The sequence below is a fragment of the Oncorhynchus clarkii genome, chromosome 8 (genome assembly GCF_045791955.1).
Source record: "Oncorhynchus clarkii lewisi isolate Uvic-CL-2024 chromosome 8, UVic_Ocla_1.0, whole genome shotgun sequence".
NCBI classification, from domain to species: Eukaryota; Metazoa; Chordata; class Actinopteri; order Salmoniformes; family Salmonidae; genus Oncorhynchus; species Oncorhynchus clarkii.
Window position 1 is genome coordinate 6,698,678 of NC_092154.1, and position 15,000 is coordinate 6,713,677.

A 15,000-nucleotide genomic window follows, 5' to 3' on the forward strand; every position below is an offset into this window, starting at 1 on the left:
AGCATTAATGCTATAGTACACAAGTAGACAGAGTCATTAACACACACACACACACACACACACCGAAACAGTAGAATGCAAACAGCATACACGCCCACAGTAAAATGTAGGAAGATATATACAGATTTTTTACATTTGCTGAGTGAAACTTACTTTGTCTGCCGAGGCAACTCTGTAGGCTAAACTGTCAAATTGAAGTCAGTCATTCTATCAACTAATCAAGTCTGCTTTTGCCATTCACCAGACTGAACTCATGATCACCACTCCTCAGTACTGTTCTATGTCTCTGTCTAGAGGTTATTATCTTAGTCCCTATCCGGCTAATGAAATGTCACTGATCTTGTCCTCATACCACACATTCCTTGAGGTTTGTGGAAACGCATGATGATAGAAACATTCTACTGGTGAAATTTCTGACGTTCCAACAACAACCTGATTACTGAACGCAAAGAAAGTAAAATGTTGAGAGTTAACAGAATTTGCACTGACAGGTCGTCAGTTGAGGTAGTTGAGTACTGATGAGCTGTGGTGTCACATTGTTTATTAGTGACTTATTTCTTTAAGTACTCATTTGTTGTGCTGCTATTGGAATAAATATTGTGGATCTTAATGTTTTTCCTTATCCTCTTAAGTGTAGGGGCCGTATTTTGATGTTTGGATGAAAACGTACCCAAATTAAACTGCCTATTTCTCAGGCCTGGAATCTAGAATATGCATATAATTGTCAGATTAGGATAGAAAACACTAAAGTTTCCAAAACTGTCAAAATATTGTCTGTGAGTATAACAGAACTGATATTGCAGGCGATAACCTGAGGAAAATCCAACCAGGAAGTGGCCTCTATTTTGAAAGCTCCATGTTCCATAGCCTGCCTTTGCTCCATTTAAAGGGATATCAACCAAATTCATTTTCCTATGGCTTCCCCATGGTGTGAACAGTCTTTAGACATAGTTTCAGGCTTTTATTTAGAAAAATTAGCGAGAAAGATCACATCGCGTCATTGTTGGGTGCCAGCAGCGTTGGAGCAGCCATTTTCTCTCTCTCTCCTATTGAAGAAGCTACAGTCCCAGTTGATATATTATAGATTATATATTGTAAAAACAACCTGAGGATTGATTATAAAAAACATTTGAAATGTTTCTACGAACATTACGGATACTATTTGGAATTTTCATCTGCGATGTCGTGACCGCTCGAGCCTGTGGATTTCTGAACATAACGCGCCAACCAAATAGAGATATTTTGGATATAAAAATAATATTTATGGAACAAAAGGAACATTTATTGTGTAACTGGGAGTCTCGTGAGTGCAAACATCCGAAGATCATCAAAGGTAAGCAATTTAATTTATTGCTTTTCTGACTTTCGTGACCAATCTACTTGGCTGCTAGCTGTTTGTAATATTTTGTCTACTGAGAGAGATGTCCTTACATAAACGCTTGGTATGCTTTCGCCAAAAAGCTTTATTGAAATCTGAAACGCCAGGTGGATTAACAACAAGCTAAACTGTGTTTTGCTATATTGCACAGTATTTTTTGTAATTTAATTTGAATTTGGCGCTCTGCAATTCAGCGGTGGTTGAAGAAAATGAAACGGGATGGATCAAGAAGTTAAAATCCCGGACCACCATTTTATTACATTAGAAATCCCAACAAATAATCTGTTCAGAGTCATACCCCAACCAAGGATTATCAAAGACCGCTCTATAAATTCTCGGACATCTCAAAGATTCCAAGATGCCCTTCCAGACTCCCTCCACCTAACCAAGGATATCGGAGTAGAAAAATCTGTTAACCACCTAATCGAGGATTTAAATTTAACCCAGTCGCAGCTCTAAAAACGAAAACATTTGTCACGAGAAATTAGCACCTGGCATTTTACTAGTCATTTAAGAACAAATTATTATTTACAATGATGGCCTACCCAGCCGACGCTGGGCCAGTTGTGCACTGCTTTATGGGACTCCCAATCATATCCAGATGTGATGCAGCCTGGATTTGAACCAGTGACTGCAGTGATGCCTCTTAGCACTGAGATGCAGTGCCTTAGACCACCGCCACTGGGGAGCCAAGTATACAGAAAATACCCTAGCCCTGAAGCAAGCTTCCAGAAAATTGGAACGGAAATGGCGCTCCAAACTGGAAGTCTTCTTGGACAGACAGTACACAGTACGATCGAAGTAGTACTTCATTAGTAGTGTAGTAGTAGTATAGTATAGTAGTAGTATTCAGATAGTAGTATTGCTATAATTTCACTGCAGCTCGATCAGCTTACTTTTCCAACCTGATTGAGGAGAATAAAAACAATATAACATTTATTTTTGATACTGTCGCAAAGCTAAAAAGCAGCATTCCCCCAAGTGAGGATGGCTTTCACTTCCGCAGTGATGAATTCATGAAAGATCACGATCATTAGAAAGCAAATTACGGACTTCTCTTTGAATCTGCACATTTCTCCAAAACTTAGTTGTCCTGAGTCTGCACAGAACTAACAGGACCTAAGATCAATGGAGACACTCAAGTTTTTTGAAATCCTGTATCTTTAGACAAGTTCACGAAAATAGTCATGGCCTCTAAACCGTCAAGCTGCATATTGGACCCTATTCCAACTAAACTACTGAAAGAGCTACTTCCTGTGCTTGGCCCTCCTATATTGAACATAATAAATGGCTCCCTATCCACCGGATGTGTACCAAACTCACTAAAAGTGGCAGTAATAAAGCCTCTCTTGAAAAAAGCCAAACTTTGACCTGATAAAAAAAATTAACTAACGGCCTATATCGAATCTCACATTCCTCTCAAAGTTTTTTGAAAAGCTGTTGCGCAGGTTATTTAAGCAAGGTTGCCTTCCTGAAGACACTCGCTGCCTTCCTGAAGACAAATAATGTATACAAACCGCTCCAGCCTGGTTTTAGACCCCATCATTTCACTGAGACTGCACTCGTGAAGGTGGTAAATTACCTTTTAACGGCATCAGACCAAGGCTCTGCATCTGTGCTCGGACACTTAGACCTTAGTGGCGCTTTTGGCACCATCGATCACCACATTCTTTGGAGAGATTGGAAACCCAAATTGGTCGACACGGACAAGTTCTTGCCTGGTGTAGAATTTATCTGCCGGAAAGATATAATTTCGTCTCTGTGAATGGTTTGTCCTCTGACAAATCAATTGTACGTTTTGGTGTTCCTCAAGGTTCCATTTTAGGACCATTATTGTTTTCACTGTGGTATTTTACCTCTCTTAGTGATGTCATTCAGAAACACAATGTCAACTTACACCGTTATGCGAACGACACTGATTCGTCGAGCTGTACATTTTGATGAAACATGGTGAAGCCCCAAAATTGCCTACCCTGGATGCTAGTTCTACGTCCCAAGAAACAAAGAGATCTGCTGTTTGATCTGACAATTAATCTTACAGTCATCTCAAATAAAACTGCGAAGGACCTGATATCAAACTGTGAAGGAGCTCGGCATTACTCTGGACCCTGATATCAAGACTATTTTAAGAGCAGCTTTTTTTCCATTGTCGTAACATTGCAGAAATCGGATACTTTTTGACTAAAAAAAATGATGCAGAAAAGCAAATCCTGTAAGGATCGACGCCGGGCACGAGAAGCAGGTATCGGAAGTAAACATTTAATGAATAACGGACATGAAACAGAACCGGAACAGAACCGGAACAGAACCGGAACAGATCCGGAACAGAACCGGAACAGAACCGGAACAGCGTCTGGACAAGAGGAAACGACAACAATGCTGATACAGGGAACAAACGGTGGAAGCATACAGACATAGGGAAGGCAATCAACAAATTAAAGGAGTCCAGGTGAGTCCAATGACGTTCTGCTGTGCGTGATGGTGACAGGTATGCGTAATGAAGGCAGTCTGGCACCCTCGAGCGCCAGACAGGGAGAGCGGGAGCAGGCGTGACAAATCCATCCACTTCTAGATTAGACTACCTCAATGCTCTACTCTCCAGCTACCTGGATAAAGCACTAAATAATCTTGAGTTAGTGCTAAATACAGCTGTTGGAATCTTGACTAAAACCCCAAAATTGGATCATATTACTCCAGTGCCTCTCTACACTGGCTTCCTGTTAAGGCTAGGGCTGAATTCAAGGTTTTATTGCTAACCTACAAAGCATTACATGGACTTGCTCCTACACTACCGTTCAAAAGTTTGCTGTCACTTAGAAATGTCATTGTTGTTGAAAGAAAAGGTATGTTAGCACAGCTGAAAACTGTTGTGCTGATTATAGAAGCAATAAAACTGTCCTTCTTTAGACTAGTTGAGTATCTGGAGCATCAGTGTTTGTGGGTTCGATTACAGGCTCAAAATGGCCAGAAACAAAGTACTTTCTTCTGTAACTCATCAGTCTATTCTTGTTCTGAGAAATGAAGGCTATTCCATTCGAGAAATTGCCAAGAAACTGAAGATCTCATACAACGCTGTGTACTACTCCCTTCACAGAACAGCGCAAACTGGCTCTAACCAGAATAGAAAGAGGAGTGGGAGGCCCCGGTGCAAGAGGACAAGTACATTAGAGTGTCTAGTTTGAGAAACAACTGGCAACTTCATTAAATGGTATCCACAATGAAATAAATAGCAAAAACAAGGAAGTGACCCCAAACTTTTGAGGTAGTGTATCTCTCTGATTTGGTCCTGCCGTACATTCCTACACGTACACTACGGTCACAAGACGGAGGCCTCCTCTCTTGAATTTCTAAGCAAACAGCTGGAGGGAGGTCTTTGTTCTATGATAATGTAGGGCTGTGATAATGTATCAACTGTGATAATGTAGGGCTCCTGATACAGGATCATTTTGGCATTTTATATAATATTGAATAAGAGGAAGGACCTGATCCTAGATCTCTGTTGGACCCAGGCCTTCGTGAAAAGGGTCAGTTGGGCCTTCTCCCGAGCTCTCAAGTGTAAGACTCTGATTGTACACAAGAGGTCACAATGTTCTTCTTCTTAGTTGTCCGTGGCTTCACTGTCACTGGTTCTGGAAGAGTGGTCCTCTGAAAACAGCTAATCAGCCGTGTCGATGATCCCCAGTGGGGTGATGAGAGCCATTTAGTCGATGATGGTTTGAAGAGAGTAACAGGATGGTCCTAATTAAATTCACTTACTTAGATACAGTGCTTAGAACGGCTACGCAGCCGTAACATTGATTGTTAGAGAGGCTACTTTGTCGTCTTCACCTCATGTTGATTTTCAGGGTCGTAACCAATGGAGATCTAAGCTGCAGCTTGAGTCCTTCTGGTCTTGTATGTTAATTCTCAACTCACTCGCGTAATAAGGGGGGTCCTTTCCATCATGCTGACACGATCTCTGAACTTCCTCGGGGCGTGGCTAGTTACTGGGGCAAAGTATCATCAAAACTATGATCTCGTTAGAAAACTAAAATCACATTATGTCTTTACAAAAATATTATCTTCATCCTTGATATTTCCCACACCATGTAAAGGATGAAAACCTGACATACACAATGTGAAAACTCTTCCAAGTGACAATATTTTTGTTATAAAAATTTTATAACATTTTTTCATGACATCACAAAATAGACATTAATTTCCCATATTCCATCTCTCATCCCCACATCTGGATGTTCACTTTTGGACATTAGAGTTTTTTGGGCGGCAAAATGTCTCTGTAACAAAGATATTCCAATCACCACTACTGAAGACCAAAAAGAGTAATCTGCTGCATACAATTTAGGATTGGCGTGAGGTGTCATCAAACCCCCACGCCAATCCCTCCTCCCCTCTGTGGGTGAGAGGGGTCTGGTGGAAGGCAGATCCATTGTAAACCTGATCTTCGGATACACACAGGAGAGTCATGGCAATGTGTACGGCTAGACTGTGAGAGTGTGTACAGCCAGACAGAACACTGACAGTACAGAGCTAATTTTCACTGTTGTGAAACTGTTGTGTTGCTTCCATGTTGTTGTCATGTTGTGTTGCTACCATGCTGTGTTGTCATGTTGTGCTGCTACCATGCTGTGTTGTCATGTGTTGCTACCATGTTGTTGTCATGTTGTGTTGCTACCATGTTGTTGTCATGTTGTGCTGCTACCATGTTGTTGTCATGTTGTGTTGCTACCATGTTGTTGTCATGTTGTGTTGCTGTCATGTTGTGTTGCTGCCATGTTGTTGTCATGTTGTGTTGCTGCCATGTTGTTGTCATGTTGTGCTGCTACCATGCTGTGTTGTCATGTGTTGCTGCCATGTTGTTGTCATGTTGTGTTGCTACCATGTTGTTGTCATGTTGTGCTGCTACCATGCTGTGTTGTCATGTTGTGCTGCTACCATGCTGTGTTGTCATGTGTTGCTACCATGTTGTGTTGTCATGTGTTGCTACCATGCTGTGTTGTCATGTTTTGCTGCCATGTTGTTGTCATGTTGTGTTGCTACCATGTTGTTGTCATGTTGTGCTGCTACCATGCTGTGTTGTCATGTTGTGCTGCTACCATGCTGTGTTGTCATGTGTTGCTACCATGGTGTTGTCATGTTGTGTTTCTACCATGTTGTTGTCATGTTGTGCTGCTACCATGTTGTTGTCATGTTGTGTTGCTACCATGTTGTTGTCATGTTGTGTTGCTGTCATGTTGTGTTGCTGCCATGTTGTTGCCATGTTGTGTTGCTGCCATGTTGTTGTCATGTTGTGCTGCTACAATGCTGTGTTGTCATGTGTTGCTGCCATGTTGTTGTCATGTTGTGTTGCTACCATGTTGTTGTCATGTTGTGCTGCTACCATGCTGTGTTGTCATGTTGTGCTGCTACCATGCTGTGTTGTCATGTGTTGCTACCATGCTGTGTTGTCATGTGTTGCTACCATGCTGTGTTGTCATGTGTTGTTGTCATGTTGTGCTGCTACCATGCTGTGTTGTCATGTTGTGCTGCTACCATGCTGTGTTGTCATGTTGTGTTGCTACCATGCTGTTGTCATGTTGTGCTGCTGCCATGCTGTGTTGTCATGCTGTGTTGTCATGTTGTGTTGCTACCATGCTGTGTTGTCATGTTGTGCTGCTACCATGCTGTGTTGTCATGTTGTGCTGCTACCATGCTGTGTTGTCATGTTGTGCTGCTACCATGCTGTGTTGTCATGTTGTGTTGCTACCATGTTGTTGTCATGTTGTGCTGCTACCATGCTGTGTTGTCATGTTGTGCTGCTACCATGCTGTTTTGTCATGTTGTGCTGCTACCATGCTGTGTTGTCATGTTGTGCTGCTACCATGCTGTGTTGTCATGTTGTGCTGCTACCATGCTGTGTTGTCATGTTGTGTTGCTACCATGCTGTTGTCATGTTGTGCTGCTACCATGCTGTGTTGTCATGTTGTGTTGCTACCATGCTGTGTTGTCATGTGTTGCTACCATGCTGTGTTGTCATGTTGTGTTGCTACCATGCTGTGTTGTCATGTTTTTTTGCTACCATGCTGTGTTGTCATGTTGTGCTGCTACCATGCTGTGTTGTCATGTTGTGCTGCTACCATGCTGTGTTGTCATGTGTTGCTACCATGCTGTGTTGTCATGTTGTGTTGCTACCATGTTGTCATGTTGTGCTGCTACCATTCTGTGTTGTCATGTGTTGCTACCATGTTGTTGTCATGTTGTGTTGCTACCATGCTGTTGTCATGTTGTGCTGCTGCCATGCTGTGTTGTCATGTTGTGTTGCTACCATGCTGTGTTGTCATGTTGTGTTGCTACCATGCTGTGTTGTCATGTTGTGCTGCTACCATGCTGTGTTGTCATGTTGTGCTGCTACCATGCTGTGTTGTCATGTTGTGCTGCTACCATGCTGTGTTGTCATGTTGTGTTGCTACCATGTTGTTGTCATGTTGTGCTGCTACCATGCTGTGTTGTCATGTTGTGCTGCTACCATGCTGTTTTGTCATGTTGTGCTGCTACCATGCTGTGTTGTCATGTTGTGCTGCTACCATGCTGTGTTGTCATGTTGTGTTGCTACCATGCTGTTGTCATGTTGTGCTGCTACCATGCTGTGTTGTCATGTTGTGTTGCTACCATGCTGTGTTGTCATGTGTTGCTACCATGCTGTGTTGTCATGTTGTGTTGCTACCATGCTGTGTTGTCATGTTTTTTTGCTACCATGCTGTTGTCATGTTGTGTTGCTACCATGCTGTTGTCATGTTGTGTTGCTACCATGTTGTTGTCATGTTGTGCTGCTACCATTCTGTGTTGTCATGTGTTGCTACCATGTTGTTGTCATGTTGTGCTGCTACCATGCTGTGTTGTCATGTGTTGCTACCATGCTGTGTTGTCATGTGTTGCTACCATGCTGTGTTGTCATGTGCTGCTACCATGCTGTGTTGTCATGTTGTGCTGCTACCATGCTGTGTTGTCATGTTGTGTTGCTACCATGCTGTTGTCATGTTGTGTTGCTACCATGTTGTGTTGTCATGTTGTGTTGCTACCATGCTGTTGTCATGTTGTGTTGCTACCATGCTGTGTTGTCATGTTGTGCTGCTACCATGCTGTGTTGTCATGTTGTGCTGCTACCATGCTGTGTTGTCATGTGTTGCTACCATGCTGTGTTGTCATGTTGTGTTGCTACCATGTTGTTGTCATGTTGTGCTGCTACCATTCTGTGTTGCCATGTGTTGCTACCATGTTGTTGTCATGTTGTGCTGCTACCATGCTGTGTTGTCATGTGTTGCTACCATGCTGTGTTGTCATGTGTTGCTACCATGCTGTGTTGTCATGTGCTGCTACCATGCTGTGTTGTCATGTGTTGCTACCATGCTGTGTTGTCATGTGTTGCTACCATGCTGTGTTGTCATGTGTTGCTACCATGCTGTGTTGTCATGTGTTGCTACCATGCTGTGTTGTCATGTGTTGCTACCATGCTGTGTTGTCATGTGTTGCTACCATGCTGTGTTGTCATGTGTTTCTACCATGCTGTGTTGTCATGTGTTGCTACCATGCTGTGTTGTCATGTGTTGCTACCATGCTGTGTTGTCATGTGTTGCTACCATGCTGTGTTGTCATGTGTTGCTACCATGCTGTGTTGTCATGTGTTGCTACCATGCTGTGTTGTCATGTGTTGCTACCATGCTGTGTTGTCATGTGTTGCTACCATGCTATGTTGTTGTCTTAGGTCATTTTTTATTCCCAGCCCCCGTCCCCGCAGGAGGCCTTTAGCCTTTTGGTAGGCCGTCATTGCAAATAAGAATTTGATCTTAACTAACTTGCCTATTTAAATAAAAGGTTCAATAAAAAATAAACCAAATTTTTAAAAAAGTTGCAACTCTAGGCCAAATCAGCAACTGAAGTAGGCTGACAGACACACATTTCTCACATAGCTGGCCTACTGTGAACAGGTTTTCACCCGCCTGTCTGTTTGCTAGTATCACCTTTCACTGGAGAGCAGGTAGGCTAGCTAGCATGCAGTCATACAGTACCTGTTAACTCTGACCTTTAGCCAGCTTTCTGGCCCTGTAGGCCAGTGTCCCTGCCTTGCCTGACACCATCTATGACATCAGCAGTGATACTTATAAGCACCCGTGTAGACCAAAGACTAAACATAAACACCCAGATAATACAAACCAAGACGGTGACTGATACAGAGCCACACCTGGAGAGGGACACTTCTACAACTCTAGACAGTGCCTCATCTTTTTCACCTCAAGCATGATTGTGGAGGATACTAGTGGTGACATTTCCCTTATATTGAATTTCACAACCTATGGTATTTATGGGTGAAAGGGTTTTACAATTTTCCTGGGTGGCCAGTCTGTTTGAGTTATCATTCCACTCCTTGTCATGCATTCTGCAATAGCCTGGTCTCAGATCTGTCTAACAGCACAAACATACTGTATCTGGGACCATTTCTGGGGCTATTTCTACAAATTAAGAAATTAACACAGAGATGAAGCAACAACATTCTAGAAATCTAAACTAGAAATACAGAGAGATGAAGCAACAACATTCTAGAAATCTAAACTAGAAACACAGAGAGATGAAGCAACAACATTCTAGAAATCTAAACTAGAAACACAGAGAGATGAAGCAACAACATTCTAGAAATCTAAACTAGAAACACAGAGAGATGAAGCAACAACATTCTAGAAATCCAAACTAGAAACACAGAGAGATGAAGCAACAACATTCTAGAAATCTAAACTAGAAACACAGAGAGATGAGGCGAGAGCATTCTTCACTGATGGCATGGAATGTTTGTCGACCTAGTTCCCAGTAATCAAATCACATTTTATTGGTCACATACACATGGTTAGCAGATGGTATTGGTCACATACACATGGTTAGCAGATGTTATTGCGGGTGTAGCAAAATGCTTGCGTTCCTAGCTCCAACAGTGCAGCAATATCTAACATGTAATTGAACAATTCCCCAACAACTACCTAATACACACAAATCTAAGTAAAGGGATAGAATGAGAATATGTACATGTAAATATATGGATGAACGATAACCGAGCTGCATAGGCAAGATGCAATATATAGTATATAATACAGTATATTCATATGATATGAGTAATGTAAGATATGTAAACATTATTAAAGTGACTAGTGATCCATTTATTAAAGTTACCAATGATTTCAAGTCTGAATGTTGGCAGCAGCCTCTCCGTGTTAGTGATGGCTGTTTAACAGTCTGATGGCCTTGAGATAGAAGCTGTTTTTCAGTGTCTCGGTCCCAGCTTTGATGCACCTGTACTAACCTCGCCTTCTGGATGATAGCGGGGTGAACAGGCAGTGGCTCAGGCAGTGGTTGTCCTTGATGATTTTTTGGCCTTCCTGTGACATCGGGTGGTGTAGGTGTCCTGGAGGGCAGGTAGTTTGCCCCCGCTGATGCGTTGTGCAGACCTCACTACCCTCTGAAGAGCCTTACGGTTGTGGTCGGAGCAGTTGCCGTACCAGGCGGTGATACAGCCAGACAGGATGCTCTCAATTGTACATCTGTAAAAGTTTGTGAGGGTTTTAGGAGACGCTGTTGCGCCTTCTTCACCACACTGTCTGTGTGGGTGGGACCATTTCAGTTTGTCCGTGATGTGTACGCTGAGGAACTTAAAACTTTACACCTTTACACGTGTGGAGGGGGGGGGGGGGGGGGGGTGCTTCCTCTATTGCTACCTGAAGTCCACAATCATCTCCTTTGTTTTGTTGATGTTGAGTGAGAGGTTATTTTCCTGGCACCAGACTCCGCCAGGGCCATCACCTCCTCCCTGTAGGCTGTCTCATCATTGTTGGTTAACAGGCCTACCAGTGTTGTGTCATCTGCAAACTTGACGATTGAGTTGGAGGCGTGCATGGCCACGCAGTTGTGGGTGAACAGGGATTACAGGAGGGGGCTGAGCATGCACCTTTGTGGGGCCCCAGTGTTGAGGATCAGGGAAGTGGAGATGTTGTTTCTTACCTTCACCAACTGGGGGCGACCCGTCAGGAAGTCCAGGACCCAGTTGCACAGGGCGGGGTTGAGACCCAGGGCCTCAAGCTTAATGATGAGCTCGGAGGGTTCTATGGTGTTAAATGCTGAGCTGTAGTCGATGAACAGCATTCTCACATAGGTATTCCTCTTGTCCAGATGGGATAGGGCAGTGTGCAGTGTGGTTGAGATTTTATTGTCTGTGGACCTATTGAGGCGGTAAGCAAATTGGAGTGGGTCTAGGGTGTCAGGTAGGGTGGAGGTGATACAGTGCCTTGCGAAAGTATTCGGCCCCCTTGAACTTTGCGACCTTTTGCCACATTTCAGGCTTCAAACATAAAGATATAAAACTGTATTTTGTGAAGAATCAACAACAAGTGGGACACAATCATGAAGTGGAACGACATTTATTGGATATTTCAAACTTTTTTAACAAATCAAAAACTGAAAAATTGGGCGTGCAAAATTATTCAGCCCCTTCACTTTCAGTGCAGCAAACTCTCTCCAGAAGTTCAGTGAGGATCTCTGAATGATCCAATGTTGACCTAAATGACTAATGATGATAAATACAATCCACCTGTGTGTAATCAAGTCTCCGTATAAATGCACCTGCACTGTGATAGTCTCAGAGGTCCGTTAAAAGCGCAGAGAGCATCATGAAGAACAAGGAACACACCAGGCAGGTCCGAGATACGGTTGTGAAGAAGTTTAAAGCCGGATTTGGATACAAAAAGATTTCCCAAGCTTTAAACATCCCAATGAGCACTGTGCAAGCGATAATATTGAAATGGAGTATCAGACCACTGCAAATCTACCAAGACCTGGCCGTCCCTCTAAACTTTCAGCTCATACAAGGAGAAGACTGATCAGAGATGCAGCCAAGAGGCCCATGATCACTCTGGATGAACTGCAGAGATCTACAGCTGAGGTGGGAGACTCTGTCCATAGGACAACAATCAGTCGTAAATTGCACAAATCTGGCCTTTATGGAAGAGTGGCAAGAAGAAAGCCATTTCTTAAAGATATCCATAAAAAGTGTTGTTTAAAGTTTGCCACAAGCCACCTGGGAGACACACCAAACATGTGGAAGAAGGTGCTCTGGTCAGATGAAACCAAAATTGAACTTTTTGGCAACAATGCAAAACGTTATGTTTGGCGTAAAAGCAACACAGCTCATCACCCTGAACACACCATCCCCACTGTCAAACATGATGGTGGCAGCACCATGGTTTGGGCCTGCTTTTCTTCAGCAGGGACAGGGAAGATGGTTAAAATTGATGGGAAGATGGATGGAGCCAAATACAAGACCATTCTGGAAGAAAACCTGATGGAGTCTGCAAAAGACCTGAGACTGGGACGGAGATTTGTCTTCCAACAAGACAATGATCCAAAACATAAAGCAAAATCTACAATGGAATGGTTCAAAAATAAGACCAGACCTGAATCCAATCGAGAATCTGTGGAAAGAACTGAAAACTGCTGTTCACAAATGCTCTCCATCCAACCTCACTGAGCTCGAGCTGTTTTGCAAGGAGGAATGGGAAAAAATTTCAGTCTCTCGATGTGCAAAACTGATAGAGACATACCCCAAGCGACTTACAGCAGTAATCGCAGAAAAAGGTGGCGCTACAAAGTATTAAGTTAAGGGGGCTGAATAATTTTGCACGCCCAATTTTTCAGTTTTTGATTTGTTAAAAAAGTTTGAAATATCCAATAAATGTCGTTCCACTTCATGATTGTGTCCCACTTGTTGTTGATTCTTCACAAAAAAATACAGTTTTATATCTTGATGTTTGAAGCCTGAAATGTGGCAAAAGGTTGCAAAGTTCAAGGGGGCCGAATACTTTCGCAAGGCACTGTATGATCCTTGACTAGTCTCTCAAAGCACTTCATGATGACGGAAGTGAGTGCTATGGGGCGATAATCATTTAGTTCAGTTACCTTAGCTGTCTTAGGTACAGGAACAATTGTGGACATCTTGAAGCATGTGGGGACAGCAGACTGGGATAGGAAGAGGTTGAATATGTCCGTAAACACACCTGCCAGCTGGTCTGTGCATGCTCTGAGGACGCTGCTAGAGATGCCGTCTGGGCCGACAGCCTTGCGAGGGTTAACAGGTATAAATGTCTTACTCACATCGGCCACAGAGAAGGAGAGCCTACAGTCCTTGGAAGCTGCATTGGTGGTACTGTGTTATCCTCAAAGTGGGCGAAGAAGATGTTTAGTTTGTCTGGAAGCAAAACATCGGTCTCGGCGACGTGGCTGGTTTTCCTTTTGTAGTCCGTGATTGTCTGTAGACCCTGCCACATACGTCTCATGTCTGAGCCGTTGAATTGCGACTCCACTTTGTCTCTATACTGACATTTTGCTTGTTTGATTGCCTTGCGGCAGGAATATTTACACTGTTTGTATTCGGCCATATTCCCAGTCACCTTTCCATGGTTTCCATGGTTTCCATGGTTTCCATCTTTCAGTTTTGCATGAATGCCACCGTCTATCTACGGTTTCTGGTTAGGGTAGGTTTTAATAGTCACAGTCGGTACAATATCTCCTATGCACTTCCTTATAAACTCACTCACCGAATCAGCGTATACCTCAATATTATTATCTGAGTCTACCCGGAACATTTCCCAGTCCTCGTGATCAAAACAATCACGAAGCGTCGATTCCCGATTGGTCAGACCAGCGTTGAATACTCCATGTGTAACTCTGTGTTGTTGTCTGTTCACACTGCTATGCTTTATCTTGGCCAGGTCGCAGTTGTAAATGAGAACTTGTTCTCAACTAGCCTACCTAGTTAAATAAAGGTGTTCTCTACTAGCCTACCTGGTTAAATAAAGGTGAAATAAAATAAAATAAAAAAATGTCCTTAGCACTGGTACTTTCTGTTTGAGTTTCTGCCTATACATGAAGGGAGGAGCAAAATGGAGTCGTGGTCAGATTTGCCGAAAGGAGGGCGAGGTATTGCCTTGTATGCATTGTGAAAGTAAGTGCCCTATTATAAGCTTTAAACAAACCTCTGTCAAACCTCTGTCAAACCAAGCCCTGGGTTAGAGAGAAAGGGACTGCACAGGTTCTCCACATAAGAAGGAATAAGAGAGTTAAAAAATATATACATATATATTTTTAAACACGCTAGACAAGCTATTATCCTCCTTTCCATCTTCAAATGAATGTCTGAAAATATAGACATTTCACCTGTCTGTCTGCTCCTGAACAGTCACAGGTATCAAATACCACACAACACCTGTCTGTCTGCTCCTGAACAGTCACAGGTATCGAATACCACACACCTGTCTGTCTGCTCCTGAACAGTCACAGGTATCGAATACCACACAACACCTGTCTGACTGCTACTGAACAGTCACAGGAGAGTCACAGGTATCAAATACCACACAACACCTGTCTGTCTGCTCCTGAACAGTCACAGAACAGTCACAGGTATCGAATACCACACAACACCTGTCTGTCTGCTCCTGAACAGTCACAGGTATCGAATACCACACAACACCTGTCTGTCTGCTACTGAACAGTCACAGGTATCGAATACCACACAACACCTGTCTATCTGCTCCTGAACAGTCACAGGTATC